The following is a 21,607-nucleotide window of genomic DNA, read 5'->3' as shown; positions in this document are numbered from 1 at the left end:
GGCACAAGTGGGCCATGGAGTTTTTATAGCAAGCTGGGGCGGGGGGGCACTCAGAAAGAAAAAAGGTTGAGAACCTCTGCTTTATAGGATTCAAAAATAAGGATTAGACATTTATATGGATAATGATAACTTCCACATTTATTACACTGGATCAGGGCCGCCCAGAGGATTCCGGGGGCCTGGGGTCTTCGGCGGCGGGGGGCCCTTCCGTTCCGGGACCCGCCGCCGAAGTGCCCGAAGACCCGCAGCGGGCCCCCTCCCCCGCCGCCGAATTACCGCCGGAGCGGGACCCGCCGCCGAAGCGCAGCCCGGTCTTCGGCGGTAATTCGCCGGCGGGGGGTCGTTCCGCTCCGGGGCGGAAGGACACCCCCCCCGAAGACCGGGAGCGAAGAAGCTCCTGCGCCCGGCCCCGCAAGAGTTTTCCGGGCCCCCTGGAGCGAGTGAGGGACCCCGCTCCAGGGGCCCCGAAAAACTCTCGTGGGGGCCCCTGTGGGGCCCGGGGCCTGGGGCCAAGTGCCCCTCTTGCCCGCCCCCTCTGGGCGGCCCTGCACTGGATAGGATGAAAGAAGTAGAAACCCTCATGCTTCAGGGCTTAAGTCAACAGTTAACTCCCACAGGGGAAAATGTCTTCTTAACTATAGGCAAAGTTATTTAATAATTATCAATCACAGGGATTCTAAAACCTCCCTGGGGAGGATCTGGTACTGGCTGCTGTTGGAGGCAGGATATGAGACTAGATGGGGATCACTGGTTTGAGCCAATGTTGCAAGTCTTGCGTTCCTAGGAGATAATGCAGTTTGTTTTTTTTAATAACTGATCTACTGAAACAACAGAGTTGGAAAGCATTTCCAAAGCAGCTTATCCAAGTTAGATCAGCTGATGGATCCTTGTTTAAAATACAGACTGAATGATAGGATCATGAGACTGACAACGTTTTAGAATGAGGTCACCTCCGCTTCCATTCAGAAATGCAACTAGCAAGTACACTTAACTCCTTAATTAAAAACTCCTTTCAAAAAGGAGCACTGTACATTTATAATCTCGGAGGGAACCTAATGAAAAGTGTCACACTGGCTTTGTTGCTGTTTTTCCAACACAGAGCTGATAGTAGAGACGCTAGCAGAAAACTGGCAAATTAAAAACAAAAGCTGAATTTTCTTAGGTGTTACAGTATCTTTGATTCAAAGCTCATCCTTTTTTCCTATTCCCTGAAGCAATGACATTTTAATACCCTAGAGCAGTGGTGGGTAACCTGCAGCCCGTCAGGGTAATCCGCTGGCTGGCCGCGAGACAGTTTGTTTACACTGACCATCCACAGGCACGGCTGCCCGCAGCTCCCAGTGGCTGCGGTTCGCCGTTCCCAGCCAATGGGAGCTGCGGGAAGCATCAGGGTACTGTCAGGGTAATCCGCTGGCGGGCTGCGTGTGGCCCGTGGGCCGTAGGTTGCCCACCACTGCCCTAAAACCATGGCAAAATCATCTAAAATTCTATTTTATAATAAATTATGCTTGGTGGTTAATAAATTTGTTTTCTAAAATGGCAACAATTATGGGAAGTATGGACAATGGGCCATAAATGCTGGCGTAATCCAATTGACCATTGGTTCAATTAGTTTCTTCTGGACAAGCTCAATTCAGCAAAAATATTAGGTGTGACTACACTCTAATAGTTCAGTAAAAATTTAATGACACGATAATCATTGTAGGGATCTGTGCAAAACTGTAGTGTTTCCTTATATTGCTTTTATTTTTTAAAGTTACTTATAATTTGTTTAATCAGATTTATCACAGGGGATAACATAGTGGTCTAAATTTAGAACATAAGAATGGCCATACTGGGTCAGACCAGTGGTCCATCTAGCCTAGTATCCTGTCTTCTGACAATGGCCAATGCCAGATGCTTCAAAGGAAATTAACAGAACAGGGCAATTATCAAGTGATCCATCCTCTGTCATCCAGTCCCAGCATCTGGCTTAGGGACACCCTGCTTCTGCAGTCTTCATGCAGTCAAGACTCCTGCTGAAGCCACTGGAAGTTTTGTCTGTATAAGGACAGCAAGAGCAGGTCCCAGGTTTGGAATACTCAGACTTCCTGGAGTCAGTCTAGAATCCCAGCATTGTTTAACTCAGCCAGTCATCCTTCTGAAGAAAATAAAAGGAGTTACATGGAGTCTGCTGTGTGTGCATGCATGCTTTTGTTAAAAAAAAGAAAAGAAAAGAAAAAAAGAGACTTGTCTCTGTCCTGTCTCTGTATGGACAATAAAGGCCTCACGGTGCTTTCCATAAAAAGGTTTGCTCCAAGTCCTTGCCCACTGGAACATAGAAATTGGCATACTATACCCACTGGCAAAACTTTACATATGGGTTAGGCCTTAAAGGCTGGTTTCTACCCTGAAATTTGAGGGTTTGTTTCACTCCCCAATCTTGTTTGCTTTTTAAAATATTTACTATTATACCTCCAAACTTTCCCTACTGCAGTGCAGTATTTTGTGTGCCTGTTCTCTGCATGGCTGCTGCTCTCACTCCAAATTTTCATAGTGCCTGTCACCATAAAGCTGATGTAACTTCACTGTGGAGTTACATAGAGTAACACTGATGTAAGAAAATAGAGAATTAGGCCCAAAATGTGCATGAAGCATTTTGGGGATTCTTAAGGGATGAAAGGTGCTATTACCTTCTCAGCATGGTAAGTATCTGTTTGTCACCTATACTGAATCTGAAAATGTTACTGAGGCCTGGAGATTTTCTTCTTCTGTAACGTAAGGTGAGGGATTTGCTCAAGACCAGAATGATACACAAGTATGGCATGTTAGGAAAGATGGGCACTGCACAAAGGGGAAGTGGAAATCACAGGGTTAAGAGACAAGCATCCAGAAACGGATTCCAGAGTCATGAAGCAGGCTACATGACTCAGCACAGGAAGACCACCTGCCCACTGATGACATATCAAAACTGGTAACAGTCAGGAAGGCAGCTGGGCATTCTGGATGGATAAAAAGGTGCCAGGCAGCAGCTGACAACAGCAGGGGAGAAGGCGTGAGGGAATGAAACAGAAGCCCTTAAATCACACAGGTCCATTTTATTAAACTTATTTAAATCCTAATTTTGTGAGGTACTGAGCTCCTCCAACTCCCATTGGGATGAAATTGAGTTGGAAGGCTCAGTACCACATAGAATTAGGCCCTTGTACAGTAAGTTAAGTATATATTTTTAATTTCATATATTTTTACAGCTGGGCTGGTTTTATTTATTTAACAGGGAGGTGACATGGCTTGCTGTCATACAGTGAGTGGGTCAGAGCATCCTGCTTCCGTTCCAGTAGATCACAGGGTATCCTTAAGAATGGAAGACATTAAACAACTCATATTACCAATTCCCGTTTCCACCAGCCCCCAACACCTTCTAGTGTTTGTCTGTATAACAGAAGTTGGATGAACAGGTTGAGAGCAGTATTTTATCTTTTGGACAAAGTCCCAATTTCAGTTGAACCAGTTCTCAGATAGGAGCATGTGCAGTGACACGCAACTTGTAAATGCAGTTGCTACACTGATCTTACAAGATATTCACCCATATATCAGAAGTAAAATCAAGCCCTTAAAACTTATATGCTGATGTATCAGTTAGATTGTGACAAAAGAATAATAAATTGGAGACTTACTGGAAACATGGGAAGAATTTTATGGAGCTCTTCTAATACCGATATTGGGTCAGATCTTCAGTTGGTTGAAGTCAGTGGAGGAATGCTGATAGTCACTAGCTAAGCATATGGATCAAAGGGTTTGGGGAGGTTTTAATTTATGATTGTTTCTAAAGCAGTTTGAAATGGAACATGTTCTGGTGTTTCAGAGCACAAGGCTGGGATTCTACTCTTAGCTCTGCTACCGACTTTGTGTGTGACCTTGGATAACTCATTTGGCACCAGAATATCTAAAGAACTCAACTCTCAGACACCTGAATGACATGACGAGATTTTCAGAAGTATTCAGCAGCCAGCAGCTGTCACTGCAAACAAGGACTGAGCACAATGGATGCTGCTTGCTGCTAAGCACTTTTGAAAATCTGGCCATTGAAGTATGAAAAGGGACAATGTGCAGTTCTTTGTTTCAATATCTCTAATTCAACTTTGTTCAGTGAACAAGTATAAAGATGTGATTTTTTCCTAATATTATACTTATTAATCACTTACATTGTGACAGACCCTAAAAGTCTCAATTATTCAGGACCCTGTTGTTCTATGCACTGTACAAACATAATAAATGACAATCCTTGCCTTAAAAAGTTTATTATTCACGTTTCTGTTGTTCAGGGTTCATTGTTAGCAATTTTTGAGTTTTATGTAGATATCCAAAAATCAGGGGTTTTCAGGGCTTTCTTTGTGTATATTATAATGAGTAATGTACATTATGTATTATATACATTACCATAATGGGAAATCTCGTTGTAATGTTCACTAGTGTGCTTTAACATAGTACTGTTTCAAAACAGCACTATTTAAACGCAGTAGGGAACCTTTAGTGAGCACCAGAAGGGTCTACTCAAACCAATTAATGTGCCAACACTTAGTGTGACTTCTGAAGTGCACTCCTGTAGTCTGCATTACTGCTCTGTGTAAATAAGCCCTGAAATACAAGTAACCATTTCTGGTGTTTTTCCAATGTTTATTAGGTTAACACTTTTTTTTAACCGGGGGTGCTTAATCGGTGTTTATCAGCTAAAACCTAAAATTAGAAACCCTACTTATAATCAAAAGTCATTCTGTCAAACTCTGAATTCAAGATCTGAAGGTCAAGCTGGGCTTTTTTCTGGCTTGTGCATCATCATCCAGAATAAAACTTTTGTGAGACAACCTGGTCATTGATGAAGATGTATAATCATTATCCCAAGATTTGAAAATGATTTACTGCACAGTTCTCAAGGGAGAACATGGTTGTGTTCATGCAAATGACTGTGTAACAATCAGTGGCAGTTTTCAATAGAGTTACTTGGTAGTTGATGCATCACCTCAGACACAACTCTTCAGTGGGTCTGCATGGGAGTATCAGAGGCTATGATCTGATCTGCAATTGTAATTTAGGACCGAAACCTAAAAGGCACTAGACAACTACTGACCTTGATGGGAGAAGAAAATACTAGGTAACTCTTAGGATTCATCTGTTAACAATTCTCTTGATGCATCAGCTGGAATAGATTCCAGCTCTAGCTCTCATAATGGGTATGTTTTACACTGCAGTCAGAGGTGTAACTGCAGCACACATAGATGCACCCAAGTTACCTTTGATCTAGTAACAAAAAAGTGAAGCGGTGGCAATACAGGTGGCAGCATGGGCTGTACAAGCCTGCCTGGGACTCTGGGCAGGAACTCGGGTGGCTAGCCTGTCCTGGCTTCACTGCTATTTTTATTTAGATCAAAGCTAGATTGGGCATGTCTACATGTGCTGCAATCACACCTCTGATTGCTGGCTCTGTGGAGCTCACAGGGATAGAAGAATAGTAAAATCTTATTTTTGTTAATGGAGTTAAAAGCTATTCTGAATTGCTTTTCAGATTAGAATGGAATGTGAAGCATTTTGTGCATTGGATTCCCCATCTACAAAACAAGAATAATATATATTCTTACCTACTTCACAGGGACGCCATGAATCCTAACACATTTATGTGTGGAAAATGCTTTGCGACCCCTCAATGGAAAGGTGTTAGAGAAGTGCACGGTTTTATTAGATGTCCCCATTTTAAAAATGATAGCAAATGTAACATCCTCTATACAGTTAGAGTGTAGGACAGCAATTGCCACTGAAACACGTGGCTGAGCTCATGAAGAAAAGAAGAAATAAGAGCAACTCAGACAAAACCACAGAATCACAAGGGAAGGCTGCTGTATTTCTCTCCTCCCCATTCCTCCCTTTTCATGAGGATTTTAAACAGTTTCAACATGCTAAAAATATTTCTGACTTCTTCTTTAAGCTGTCTGGTTGTTTTCTTACAGACGCTATCTCAGCATTACACGGTCAATACAACTGACAACATATAATTGCTTCCTTGCTTCTGAAATCGATCAAATGTTTCCCCTTCACTTTCTCTTAAGAATGTTGCACACACAAGAAAACAGGCTAGGAGGTAATAAAAGTTCTAGGAAACAACAGCTCCAGAAGCTAAATACATTGTACTGAACATGCAATGAAAAATACACAAACAGACCATACACTTCAGTTTCATATTTAAAGCAACAACCTGTGTAATAGGAGTTCTACACGGGAACGATCAAACAAAAGATACTAAAAAGAAGGGATCAATTTCTGAGCAACGCACCTTCTGACCAGGGTGTTCTGACCTCTCTCTTTAGCTTCTAAAATATTCTTCTTCATTGCATAATCCTGAGCCTTGGAAAAGTTAGAGCCTCCCAGTTCCTTCTTGGCACTTACCTGCCCCTACAAGTAGTAAAAGATTAGAGGGATCAGAACCACAGTGTTTATGAAACCTCCCCCCCCTCCACCCCCACACACAGTCTAAAGTTCATTTCTTATTCTTAAAATGGAAGGAGTAGTTCCATCAAAAAAAAAAACCCACGATGAAAAGGAAGCACACACCCATATGGAAAAAAATGGCAACAGATGAGGCATGCTGACTGCAATGCTTTGTAAACCCTGTGACTAGCAGAGACAAACACCACTAGATGGAACAGAAGGAAAAACTCAGGGTTTGTTTTCTCTAAACCTGCACAACCTCACAACTGTGCATCTCCTATTGAAGACACACACGACTATCAGACCACTCTTGAGATCATCTCTCTTAGGGTTAAGATCACACACGACAGCGAGCAAGATTCTCTCCTTACTTAATGCTACAATTACTAGTATTTCTAAAAGACACATGCAACCCTATTGATTGTAGCTAAGGACAGAACATTTGGCCCAGCAAACCCATTCCTACAGTGGGTTAGCGTCAGAGGAGAAGGCCGATATGCAACAATAATAAAAAAAAATCGTAGTTGTATAATTAGGGCCCTACCAAATTCAGGGTTGATCTTGGCCAATTTCATGGTCATAGGTTTTTAAAAAACAGCACAGTACCACACACAAAATATTAAATGGCTGTAGACTTTTTAAAAATAGTTCTGATAACAAAAGGTCTATAGCTGATCAAATTTACTGAAACTACTGTTGGGCACAAACTTCTGCCTGGCTATGTCTTCACTACAAAAAAGGTGTATTTCTTTCTTTCTTTCTTTTTTTTTTTTTTTTAAAACAGCAGGATAACTAACATTCATTAGCTACCCTTCTGTAAAATCCTAGTGGATTCAAGGCACTGAAGTTTGATTTTGCCTAGCTACCTCCTGGTAAAAGCTATGGTGCCTTGTCTCCACTAGGATTTACAGCGGGATAGCGAATGCGCGTTAATTATCCCACAGTAAACACACGTCTTTTTGGCAGTGAAGACAAAGCCTATGACTTCCCACAGTATTCATTCACCTCCATTTAAGGTTCAAAAGGTCTCAGCTTTATTACAATAAAAACTGAAAATGTACTGTGCACAACTTAATATAACTTACCAGGATAGCCCAGCAATCACCTTAACAATAGCCCAATTGTAGTTGCCATGGGAAGGTGACAGCTAGGTCTGTAACTGACATGGTGAATTAAAAAACAACAACTATGTATTAGTCACAGTAAACTATTTCCAGTGTTATAGTAGATGTAATAAAGATAAAAAAACTTGTATTAGTATTTTATACGTTTTTAAAAAAGGTTTTGAAAATTCAAGCCTTACTTCATTGAAAAAAGACAGTTTTGAAGTTTGGAAAATGCTTGTATCCTTGCTGATATCTCCTGAGTTTGATGTATGAGGGTGAAGGATACAGTAGGAATACCAAGATTTGATCTATCAGTCCCTCCCATGTTCAGTACAGGGACAATTTACATAGTCTCTAAAGTGCCAGGCACACCTACAGTACTACAGATATACTAATATAAAAATATCGGATTTGTTGTGCCACCTTGTTAGTGTGCTGTGGCCAAATGAGAAATAATCAGTAATTATTATTGTACATACTTCCATAAAATCTTTCAGCAAACGACTGCAAATCGCTTTACAAAGTTGGACATTATTATGGTTTCAGAGTGGCAGCCGTGTTAGTCTGTATCTGCAAAAACAACGAGGAGTCATCTCTAAGGTGCCACAAGTACTCCTCGTTGTTTTTGGAGATTATGATGTCCATTTTATGAGGGGGGGAGTGGTAACTAAGACTCAGAGAAGTTAAGTGACTTGCCTAAAACTGTGTAGTAAGTCAGAGATGGAGTGGGTAACACAACTCAAGTCTCTTGATTCCTAGCCCTGTCCTCTAACCATGCTAGCCCTGTCATGAAGTCAGCCAATCTGATCTTGCCTAGTATGCCTGGAGTACTGCCAAATGTTTCCTGTTCTCTACTGTTTCTATGTGTCATTACCGAGCTGTACCATGAAGAATGCTAATAAAGTTGGTTCAACTCTTTAGTTGCATACTTGCCCATCCATTCACCCACTCCTACATTCTCTTCCTTGCCAAACTAATTAAACGCCCACGCACATATTCTCTTAATCACTCACCCACCCAATCACACATTCTTTCATTCACTTTCCCATTCAGTTACACAATCTGATTCTCAAACACCTTCGGTTCATTCACCTATAATGTTGTACTTTCTATAGTCTACCTAGCCTAGCCTCTCTCACCACCCAAACCAGCGCACACTTCTAGATGGACCCTACTCAATTATGCTGCTGTGCGGGCTTCATGGATCCCTCTGGCCAATGTCCAGCTTTGCAAGACAGCTGTCCTCTTTTGGGGGGAGGGAGAGGCATTTATTGTGGAGCCAGACCTTTAGTTCTTCGTGAACAAAACATTTTGCTAAATTCTCTGGGTCCAAAGTGAGCAGGCACCCAATCCTGCTGGTGGCACGGCAGCCTGGAATTAGTTCTCTGTATAGCCATACAGTAGACCAACATTTTAAAAAATGTCCTCAACAAGAGAAACAATAATGAAGGACAATTCGGAAGGGAGTTGACTTTGTAAAAATAAGAAGTAGGTAAGGGGATACTTGGAAAATTTGAACACATACAAACAGCTGGTCTGGTCGATATATCTCATGGTATTACAGGAATTAGTCAGTGTATATCTTTTTCCTTCACAATTGTTGTTCTCTGTCATTTTCTACACTTGCAATCTGTCTACACTACAGCTTCCATTGTTGCTACAATTGGAGAATTATGCGTTCAAATATTCCCAGTGTAGATGCACTCTAAGGGCTCATCGACATGGGAGATTTTTCCAGTTATACCAGTATATACTTATGGGGAGTTATATTGCTAATGTGAACACTCTTAATCAGAAACAAGAATGGCTTCCAGAGTGATATAAGCTAAAACAGTAAAAAGTACTCTCATATCCGAATGAGTGTCTGTGTAGGGAGTTATTTACTGGTATAACTACAGGGGTTTGAATTCACACCACCTCTTATTGTAGACAAGTACTAAAGGAGCTTAGTTAAGTGGTTTCTAAGATTGGGAAACGATCATGCCTACCCTTTCATATTTGAAGGACACTATTACTAAGGGGAAAAATGATATAGGATGGAACAAGGGAATATAAACTAGGAATAATATGGTGAAACTAAGAAATGGTAAGTGTAGGCTGAATATCAGGAAAAATCATCTTGCCATTGAGATCTGCATGGCTGTGGAATAGACCCCTCAGGAAAGAGGTAAAAGACCAGCACTTCGAATATTTGTAACTATAGTGGAATAAACTGTAGAAAATTTTCTGGAGAGATTCATGAATTTCCCTGGAGATGGTCCGTATGATCTAATAGACATTTCTATCTCTAACATCTATGATTCTGTAATTCCATACGTCAGTCCTTATCATAGGGTTGGCAAACACTAGCAGCCACTCTCCTAGCCTCCTGATAATCAAGTTTATAATTAAGATGTACAATTAACATATGATGCTCTAACACAACTGCTTGTGGCTCTATCAGCACACAGCTGTGGCCCATGTGACATCCTCAGGGCCATAAGGTAGTATATATATTGCATGGATGTGGCCCATATAACACATAGAGAGCTGCGTATGCAGCCCACAATGGTAAATAAGTTGAGAACCACTGGTCTAACATCTGCCTGTGATAACTATGCTACTCTGGCATCACAGCTCTGAATTTGTGTCATTAAAAACATTGACATGAACTGCAGGCCTGTAATCAGTCCAAAGCTGTATATGCCTTCCATTAAGTAGGCACCATCAAATTTAGAGTAAGTAAAGAAATAATTATCGCCACTCTAAAAAAGTGCCCAGAGTTTCTGTTTCAAAGATGTTATGTTAATACAGAGTCCAATCCTGCCAACACTTACATGTAAAAGTATTTTTATCCAGGTGTGTAAATCTTTGCAGGAATGGACCTATAGTTAATATCTGGTACTTTCAACTAGTTCCTTTTGAAATTTGTAGTTAGAAGTTCCTCCCTTAAGGTGAAATGCCAGATTCTCCACTAAACTGCCTATGTATTTTCTTTGCTATTTTCAAGTTATTAGGTAAGTGTAAATATAGGAAGAGAGAAAGCATGAGAAAACATGTGGCATGAAAGCATCACCTATTTATAAGTCTGCAGAGGAGAAAAATAGACCATAACAATGGTAAGTTTAAGAGACAGGAAGTAAAGAAGTAGAGAAAAAGTAGAAGACAGAAAAAACCACAAAGGAAGGGGCGAGAGAAACAGAAGAGAGCAGAACAGGTAACTCCTTCCAGTACAAAGAACTCTTCTGTGGTTGGTGGGAGTCCCTTGTCTGAACAATGTTATTATCTGCAAGTGGATCTTTCCTAGAGCTTCTACATGAGCAACAGCAGCTCCTTCATTAAGGCCTTGATCACAATGGGATCAGAACCACATGAACTAAGACCATGTGTAAATCTCATGATCAGAGTGGACAAGAATTTTTTTTTTCAAATGAGAAGTGTTAGGAAATACTTTGTAGTAAAGTTTGGCTAAAAAGTCAACTATATAGAATCTAAACGACTTTATAAACACAAGGTATGTTGTCCTTGATGGAGCCTATATGGCAGGGGTAGTCAATAAGTACCAGGTCCTTTTGAATAGACCCCGACATCTTTGTATTTACTTATTATTATTATTGGTCTTTTTAATTAATTTCTCTGTAGTCTGGACCTTGACTATACCTTGACCAAGAAATTTGGACCTTGACAAAAAAATAATTGACTACTCCTGTTATAGGGATTCCCATAGTGTAAATAAGTAAGTAGTATTGCATCTGCAGGTACACTGAGACACAGAATGCGACTGCAGCTCAAGCAGACATACCCAAACTAGCTTTATTCTAGCTAGCTCAGGTCCTGGAGCAGTGATGCTGCAGGAGCACAAGCTTCAGAATGAGCTATACAAGCCTGCCCAGAACCCTGGGTGATGACTTGCTGGGCTAGCCCATGCTGAAGCTTCACCACTCTGGGACCTGAGCTAGCTAGATTAAAGCTAGCTTGGGTATGTCTACTCAAGCTGCAATCACATGGTGTGATTGCAGACTTCACATACCCACAGGTCCAACACTACTTACTTATAAGGATTGGGATCACCACTTTGTTACGCACTATACAAAAACGTTAACAGTCCCTGCCCTGAAGAGCTTAGATTCTAAACAGACAACACAGACAAAATGAGAGAGAAAGGAAGTATTCCTATTTTATAAACAGATAACTGTGGTTCAGAGGAATTAAGTGACTTGCCCAAGATCAGACAGGAAGTTTGTAAACGAGCCAGAAATTGAACCTAGAATTCCTGAATCCCCATCCAGTGTCTTAACCACAAGACCACCCTTCTTCAACAAACACATCTGCCCTAGTAGAACTATACTAGCTATACTAGCTGAGTTTCCACACCTGTACACTGTAGTATGATTTGATTGTAAATAAAGCCTAAGAAAGAAAAGATATCACTGAGATAGGATATTGTAGAAAGTGAGAGACCATTCTGGCTGGTCATCTTCAGTATCCAGTTCATTGGACATCAGTGCACCAGTTCAGTAAGGAAACAGAGAGAAAACGATAGCCACGACTCCCTCTTTTTACACACAAAAGCTTGAAAATACACCCTGTGAGTTACAAATATACCTTAGAGACGACATGAGTCCTGCCCTAACAGGAGAATAATATGTGTCTGCCTGTATTCTTGGAAATATTTTTATTTTTAGTGAAAAAAAGTATATCAAAGAGTAAAGCTGAGGTCTCAGTTGTGAGTTATTTTTACCTAGGACAATGTTTTGGCAATATGTACACTTTCATAGTCTGACCAGGGCGGGGTATGTGGGGCAGCCGCCCAGGCTGCAAAGCCACAGGGACAGAAAAATGGGGCAAAAAAAATGAAGAAAACCCCCCGACAGGGGATGCAAATGCTTGCCCCAGGCACTAAAATGCCTAGTTTTGGCTCTGATATCTTGTAATAACAGGTCATACAAGGAATTTCATTAGCTGTTTTGGTCCTTAATGTTGTATCTCCCAAACTCTTGGGGTAACTCTACCATTTTATCACACCTGATAAAATTCCCACCGCCACCAATTCTATTGTGCATGACAACCCCCACCCCCAGCTTCATGACCATAGTCTGCTAACCCTGGCTCCACATAGGTAGTTTGCAAACAACAGAATGGGAATTTATTGAGCACAGGTGAGTTGGGATCCAGTGCAGATAATGATAATTGGATAAAAACTGTGCCTTCTTGCTCAATCGACATGGGCCTGGTGTATATGCTCTGCCATTTCTGTTTTCTTTTACTGACCAAAATGATCTCTTGTTATTCCTGTTTGCACTACAGATGCAACACAGCTATTGGAAAGTGAGCTGGCTTCTGTTCCAGATCATATGTAAGCTACCAATTCTGTCCATAAACTTCAACTAAAGTTATTGTTGATTACATATGGACCAGAAAGAGCCCAGATTGACTCTCAGATTCCAGGTGGAAGTTGTAGGGTCCACAGAAAACAACAAAAAAGCAAGCAAACAAAAAACTCCGACAACTATCTTTTTAATTGTAAACTGAGCAGATTTTATCTGGAGAGAGAAACATGCATAACATGCTATGAAGCCATTTCTTTAAGGTACAAGAATGGAGCCTGGAGTATCAGTGGTTAAGAATCAGTGTTGTGGGGGCTGATACTGAGAGGTGCTGAGTGCTAGTTTGACTTGACTTTAGGGGCTGGGGCTGCTCAGCGGCTCTCAGTATCAAGCCTTAAATGAATAAAGCACAAGAGGTGATGGATGCTTTTCATTAGAACAGCACAGTGAGGTCCAGTTCTTCTCTCATTGAAGTTAATGAGAATTTTCCCCTTTGATTTCAGTGCAATCAGGAAGGGTATATGGTTACAATAGACAAGTTTTAGTCAGGCAGATTCATTCTTCAAATGACCCTTCAACACTGGGAGAAGGCACCTGTGTGGATCTGAAAGTTCAAGCACTATGTTGGTTCAATAAAAAGTATCATGTTACCCACCTTGTCTATCTAATTTCAAATCATATCCCTGTTTTCTTCGTATCCAATTTCTGACCTGTGTTGCTGCAACAATGAAGTAAGAAATCTTTAACCCTTTCATCTGCTAACAGAGCATGCAAACCAGCAGTTTTCCACTCCAAAGACACTGCAAAATAGTCTATACTGACTCTATATGCTGCTGTATTTTATAAGGACAACCACAAGAGGCAAGAAAAAAAGTGTCTGACTTATCTTTGGAATCCCCCTCTCACTTCACTTTTGATCCCACTGTAAAAGCCAGAATACAGTGAAGATACTACAAACACAAACTCAAAACTGAATGATCATTAGTCCTCCAAATAAAAAAAGATGTTTTCACTTAAGTTATTTTTGGTGCAGCAACATACAATATTCCCATACATACAATACCACCTTCTCCCAAGAACAGGTGATTTTTAAAAAGCAGCAATAAAACTCTGTATCCAACTGTGCAATGCAGGTGGATAAACGACAATTAACTGAAGATCAATTTTTTTTCTTTACATGTGGTTGGCTTAAAATTTCTCAGTAATTGAGTCTGTTCTTGTGTAAGCCTAAAGAAATTTGATCTGCCATTCCAATTTATCTCTAACAGTTAAGAATTTAGGGGCTATAAAAATTCACAACTTCCTCTCTCTCAATCTAAAGTGATAAGGAAAAAGTGTTTTTAAAAGTACACTCTCCACTGAGAACACTCTGATAAGTTTACACTTAACTGTGTGATTTTAGAGATATGCAGTTAATTCAATAGGATACTTGGCAAAATCAAAATCCAGAAAGTCTAATTCACTAACCATACTTTTTTATTTGTTTATTTCAAGTAACACTTCCCCCACCCTTTCCTCTTCTTAGGCTTTTCACACCCACATAGCAACCACACAGCAAGTGACTTTTCTTTGACCTTGATGCCTACTCCTTCTGGTGGAATCACTCACTAGAAAGTTGGTGGATAGTTTACGTTCTTATACTAAGACGTGAAGGAAGCATCAAATAAAAGGAGACATGGGGACATGTGCTATATCTTACCATTTTTACTTGATAGCTTAATTCACAGTTCTGTAGGGACCTTTGCTATACAGCATTCTTTGATGCCATTTAAGTAAAGAAAATACAACAGCCTTATTGCAACTCAGCAATTAATTGCATCTGGAAACATGAAGCTTCCTTGTGCCATACATCCAGAAGAAGAAAAATTATACATAGTGACAGGGCCAGTGCAACCATTTAGGCGACCTAGGCGATCCCCTAGGGCACTAGGATTTGGGGGGGCGCCATTTTCTTTGGCAGCGACCGCGGCGGCCCGATCTTCGGCCGCCCCGGTCGCCACCGGCATTTAGGCGGAGGGAACTGGGGCAGGGGAGCGTGGGGAGGGCCGCCTGCAGCAAGTAAGGGGGGGGGGCAGCATGCAGGGGAACTCCCTGCCCCAGCTCACCCCTGCCCCGCCTCCTCCCCGAGCACACCGTGGCTGTTTCACTTCTCCCGCCTCCCAGGCTTGCGGCACCAATCAGCTTAGGCGCCGCAAGCCTGGGAGGCGAGAGAAGTGAAGCAGCCACGGCGTGCTTGGGGTGCTTGTGCTCGTGCGCGGAGAAGGGGTGAGCTGGGGCGGGGGGTGTGCCTCAGGGTGGGGGGTGGGGAGCTCCTGGGGGGCACCTCAGGGGGGGGGGCTGCCGCAGGGGGCGGGGGCACCTCAGGGCGGGGGCGTGGCGCAAGGTGGAAGTTTCGCCTCGGGCGCGAAACATCCTTGCACCGGCCCTGCCTAGTGAATTCCAAGCCTCATCTGGGACCACCACGATACATCAGCAGCAGTGACTTACTGTTGCATGGAAAAAGAAGAAATATCAAGAAACATGATAAGGTGAGCCAGGTAATATTTTTATTGGACCAACTTCTGATGATGAAAGAGACAAGATTTCTAGTTTACAAAGAGCTCTTCTTTAGGTCTGGGAAAGGTACTAGGAGTGTAACCCACTAACCCTCCTTTGTCCTAGGACTGCAGAGGTGTGAAGTGCCCACTTCACCTTGAATGATGTCTTGCAACATGTGTTAACTCCTTATACTAAAAATCTGATTCACCTTATGTTTAGCTGTGACTCTCGAGGTACCTTTCCCAGACCTGTATAAGACTGAATGCTTGTCTCTTTCACTAACAAAAGTTGGTTCAACAAAAGATATTACCTCACCCATGGTGTCTCTCTAATATCCTGAAACCAACACGCCTACAACACTCCAAGTAAGGAGACAGACAGACTAAATACCACTTCCATGCTTAGCCCTATCACCCTGTAATGTACAACTTATTAGTTTACACTTGTAAACAGTTTTCTGTAAATTAAAATGCTACAAGTGTTTTGGGTATCAGAAAATCAACTTTCTATGCAGAAGGAAAATATAATACTTAGGACTGGTAGATATCAAAGCACGTTAGTAAAGGCAAGTCACCACCATTATTCCTATTTCAGTGATGGGGAAAACTAAAGTAAATACCTTGCCCAACATCACTAACAGAAACAGTGGCAGAGCCAGTAATAGAACTCAGGAAGTTTGATTCTCACCCCCTGCTCTATCTATTAGACTATACTGTCCCTTTGTTAGCCAGCGCTATTAATGCTTATATAATAAACCATTAATGGTTAATGTCTATGTTGGAACTTACTGAAATACTTAACGACAGCCCGTGGGGCATATCCTACTATTATGAAAAGAATCATCAGGTTCTGATGTCCAGTTTATCTGTAATACATTGGAAAGAGGAATGATGGCTACTTTATGAGACTATCTATTCCAAGCCTGATGGATGGAATACTCAGCCATCCCTTCTGCTGGTTACTATGACCACTAGAGAGTAGTTTAATCAACACTAAACAACAGCCTAAAGAGTAATAATATGGTTCAAAGTTTGGCCTCAAAGTTTGGCCCCAGATCAAATACCCTCAAACTCTGGGACGCCAGTTGGTCTTCCCTGTAAAAGTTGATTCAAAGCATTGAAGCATATGTTCATTTAGCTTCCAAAATATTCCAATCCAGAATAAAGTTCAGTATCACCTCTGCTATGTTTCTTTAGTGCAGTTGTACTTACAGCCTTTCTTTTCAAGAATGACAAGTTTAGTAAAGAGGGGGATCAGTGACCCAATGAAAATGAAAAATGCATTAAACTTACCACTGTACTGTCATGAGCAGAGCCGGTGCAAATATGGTTAGATCTTCTTCAGTGCTCAGGAATTCAACTCCTCGCAGGCACAAAACAAATCCAGAATGCAACATGCACTAGAGCCACCTCTCTTCTGCTAGCCACATTCACATGATCACATATGTCTTCTGAATCTGTCATCAACAAAGGAAACCACAATAAGGCTGTTTTCCCAATTCTTCATAACTGAGTCAGTAGGTCAACAATTCCTACAGTTTGGGACCCAGAGCAATTCCCTGAAATGCCCTTTTTCTGGTGGAAAAGCCTCCTGCTGCTGGTAGCCCATCTGCTTTCTGAACAGAACCAAGGCGCTCCAAATAACCATCTTGTTTTGGCACAGACGTTCATCATTGATGAAACTCCATTTTGCCTCTCATGTCTGGGGAAAACGATCAGAAAATACTTACAATTAAAGATACATTCAGGAAAATCCTCCTTTTTCACAATGCCCGCTGCTTCCAGTTGTCTTAGCTCACAGTCTCATGTTTCAACTGTAAAGTGGAACGACAAAGAAAAATACATAGAGGAATATTAGATATATTCCAAATATTTCTTGCTCCATAGAAACATAGACTATACAGCATGTGCATTACAACTGCCCTGCTCAAACAAAGAGACAACACTCAAGCTGTATCCCTTTTTCCAATTCTCGACTCAAGACGTCTGGTTGAAAACTGGTTTCGTAACAACCTCTTAACTACCACCTACTCACATCACAGAACATTTCTTGCAGGAAATGCACAGGAAATCACCAGCTAGTGCCAACAGATCTACTATTCCAAGAACTAGCTCTTTCAGATAGTCCTTCATCGTTCAGAAACTGGGAGGCTTTTACTGTCTCTCTTATTAAAATACACTAGGACATATGTACTTATTTTAAAGTAGTTTTACTTCTAATCCTGAAAAAATGTGCTCGATAAGTCATCATTTCAAAACCCATCCGTTGTAAATGAAGGGAATTTCACAATATTCATTCCAGCAACTGCAGCTATTCATTTCTGGAAATGATTCACTGGACAAGAATCAGAATGGTGGAATTAATTTTTAGAGACAGATTGCATTCTGAATCGCATACAAAGACTCTGTAGTCAGCCACGTGTCTTTTTGACCACCAACAGCAGACCCCTGAATCATCCAACCAAAAGATGACTCGTTGTGAAGTATTTCCTCTTATTTTACACTCCCATGGTGTGCTGTGTGCCACTGGTATATCCTGAACCTAATTCCCACTTTGATGAAAATTCCAAAACTCATCTCAGAAGGCTCTGGCCACATTCTAATGATATAGCCATCTGCCAGCTTTTACTCTGAGTCACCTGTCAACTACAGAAAAGGAAATTAGTCAGTAGCAAGCACATGAAAGCACACTGGCAGCGAGTGGCTGCTTAAGAGTGCCATGCATGCATTTTAGAAATGTAAAATCGTGGCATGCCCAAGCTATCCTGAAGAAAAGCAATAAAAATCTATCATATTAAAATGTGAGAAAGGTGAAGATCTGCCAAAATAAGACGGCAAGTAGGCAGCATTTCAGTTTAGCTTTCAATGCCAGCATATTTGAAACAGCAGTGGAGAGAGGACAAAAAAAAATTCACAAACCCTAGACCTGCACTGTGCGTGACGAGAAAAATAATTAAAACAACGAAGAGAACTAATCTGCGGCTGCTTAGAAAGTTAACTCTTTGAAGGAACAGGTTAAAATAAGAGAAAATAAAGGCAAAGTCTTACATGAATAATATTTACTCCACAAATAAGCCTAATATAGTGAGTAGGATTATTCATGTAAGTAAAGGTTGCAGGATCAGACCTTAATAAGCTTTCCAACAAGATTAAGATCACACGAGGTTGATAATCTCACTGACTATTAAACAGTTACTTTTCAGGATCCTACAAAAATGGCATTTTAAATCCACAAACATCTCTAATACAGCAAACCGCAGCTCAAGTGGTGTAACTAGAAATGTACCTCTTAAGAAATACAGAACTCTGTGTTTTAAATTGAAAATGCACTCAAATGTTAGCTCTCTGTGGGCCAAATTATCAGGTCCTTACTCAGACAAAATTCACACTGTCTTCAGGGGAAAAGGACTGATTAGCAATTCAGGGATTTAAGGATTTCGTCCAGTAATAGTGGCAGTTTTTTATTTAGTTTTATCATGGACATGTAGCTCTACATAATCAGCCACCCTAATCAAGATTTCAACTTCTAAATAAGAGTGAGGAGATTAAAAGACCAGAATGATATCTGTCACTTAGAATCTTCAAAGCACTTTACAAACTTTAAGTAATACTTAAGATCAGACGTCTGCTTACAGAAAGGACCCAGATCCCATGTATCTGTGATGGGGGAGGAGCTTAGAATTGGGGAGAGGGAGTTCTTGTTTCTGTCTAATACTTGGATTTATTCCTGCATAGGAGATGATCTAATTATTCAACTTCTCAGTGTATTTCCTCACCCTTCCCCATGTGTCGGATTAACATATTTTAACAATCCATCTCATTAAAGAGGGAAAAACAACCCCAAGAAAGGTAAAAGCTCCCTAAAATAAATAAAATAAAATAATTGCTCTTTGTCCATATTTAATCATGCGCCAATCCCAAACTCTGTGCGTGCATATACAAATCCAAGCGATACAGAGTGTATGACAAAAGCTAACCTAACTCACTCCACACCTAACAACTAGATATAAACACAGCTCACTTCCCACATTCAAGAGAAAAGCCTGAACAACCAATGAGCTTTGAAGGTTAATAGTTCTGGGCTCAGCTGGACCAACAAGCAAAGAGAAGTTATGGCCCCTCGGTTACTTCCAAACATGCTGATATTCAAATGTAGGACTATTAATGAGACTGTGTTAACCGATCACAATGACCACAGTAGTGCAAGGAGGGGAAGAAAGAGAGAAAGGGACCACAGGGCGCCATGGATCACCTTGAAATGCACCCCAAATTTAAACAGAAGTTCTAATGCAGTTTATATGGCACAGGAGAACGGTGCTTTCTAGTCAACCCCACTGCACATGCAGGATGCCTGCTGAAGCTTTGAAGTGGTCTTCCTGCTAAGTGCCTTACAATAATGCATTCAATAAGCTGTTGGATACTCAGCCCTGTTCAAAAAATCAGATCGTTTAAATAGGTGCCTCAATGTGGATTTGGGAGACTACCTCTAGGCTTCTATTTTTTTAAATCTTAGCTTGGATTGTTATGGCAGAGTTGTTTATAAGTGCTGGGTCGCACACATTAGATTGCTGTTGCACATGGCACACACTGGCTTGGTAATGTAGAGGATGGCAACATGTTATCCTAAGTCATGAGTTCCTGGCATTTAAGTCGGACAAGAAGTATTGGGCTTAATTTGCAGCAATGGAGATTTAGGTTAGATAGTAGGAAAAACTAACTATAATGGAGTTAAGCTCTGGAACAGGCTTCCAAGGGATGTTGTGGAATCCCCATCACTGGAGGTTTTTAAGAACAAGTTGGACAAACACCTGCAGGGATGGTCTAAGTTTACTGGCTCCTGCCTCGGTGCAGGGGGCTGGACTTGATAAGCTCTTCAGTTCCCTTCCAGCTCTACATTTCTATGATTCTAAATACTTTTGGGGGGGAGGGGATATGAAGCATTTAATTAATACAAAACAAAAACACATGGAAGAATGAAGAAGAAAAGGCCACATTCTGAGCCCTGCAAATCTTGAACAGAGTCCCCCTAAAATACACTACAATCACCAGCTCTTCCCAGGGAACATTTTTTACACCAAGCTTTGCTATATCAATAATATAATAACAGTGCCTCTATATGAACTTGTTTATGGTTATTCCTAAGAATCAGTCAGTGCTGAAGCAAGTATTTTATTGTGAAATGAACATACTGGATTTATTCCTAGTTAAAACGTATACAAAACCGTCCAGGACATAAACACTTCCTTCATAAGAAATTAGGCCAGTATGGAAGGTACAAGAGAATTTTCTAGTTACACCTTCATAAAATTCTACACATAAAAGACTTTCTACATTACAATCATAAAATCAAATGGTGTGTCCCCCAGCACAAACATTCAAGAATTTCCTGTCATAAAATCATAACCAGCCCAGCAAATAAAAAAAAAAAAGCACACAGGTAAGAGGCATCTGCGTCTTATAAAAATACTGTCCTTTCAACAGAACAATCACACAATCCCAGGAAGGGTTTATCTTTAACCCTTGTCGCAGATAAAATAGAGACGTCATATAATCTTTATTGGCTAATTTGATTTAATTTCATACAACGGTAGAAGCCATTAAAAAGATAACATTTGACAAATATTACCACAAAGGGGAAAAATGATTACTTACCAATGCTAGCGTTCTACAAATAAGTTGTTTCTGCAGATTGTTCCTGAGTGGAACACTGAAGCACAGCAAGTGACTCCATTCAACTGGGATATACAGAGGCAATTTTATGAAGAACTACATTAACTGATGGTGAAGGCTGAATTTCAATAGTGATGGGACTGGATGTCAGGCTTTAGGAGTATGTGGGAAGATGGAGAGCTGTTCTACTGATTCACCCTGGCAGGGGGATCAGATGGGCCACACCAGACCCAATTCACAGAGGCTAGAGAGCGCCTATGTAACAGGAAAAAGCTAGAGACAGGGACAGGAGGACCTGCGAGGCGAAACCCTAGGAACAGTGAGCTCAGGCTAAAGTTTACATTTACAAGTGCAATCCTGCCTCAATGCTTTGTACCAAAGGTAAGATAAAGGCAAACTTCCAAGAAGGGATTAAATTTGGATCATAACCCACTGGGTGTGTGCCTGTACCAAATTCAGAGTGGTGTGGGGCTCATGCCTGTTTACAGGCGTGATCATAAGAATCAGTCTTTTGTGTCTTGGGGCTGAA

General features: G+C 41.1%; 1 long non-coding RNA gene across 1 annotated transcript in view; it reads right to left on the bottom strand.

Annotated features, from left to right (window-relative positions):
* Window positions 1-6,311: 6,311 nt before the first annotated feature.
* Window positions 6,312-21,607, bottom strand: part of LOC123351974 — a 180,926-nt gene continuing 165,630 nt past the window's right edge. The window contains exons 3-5 of the long non-coding RNA XR_006574080.1: window positions 17,139-17,222; window positions 16,702-16,865; window positions 6,312-6,423 (exon numbers count right to left, since the gene is read on the bottom strand). This is a non-coding gene — a long non-coding RNA (uncharacterized LOC123351974). The remainder of the gene's footprint in view (window positions 6,424-16,701; window positions 16,866-17,138; window positions 17,223-21,607) is intronic.

The sequence above is a fragment of the Mauremys mutica genome, chromosome 1, assembly GCF_020497125.1.
Source record: "Mauremys mutica isolate MM-2020 ecotype Southern chromosome 1, ASM2049712v1, whole genome shotgun sequence".
NCBI lineage: Eukaryota > Metazoa > Chordata > Testudines > Geoemydidae > Mauremys > Mauremys mutica.
The sequence above is the reverse complement of the archived record's forward strand: the minus strand, read 5'-3'. Positions and strand labels throughout refer to the sequence as shown.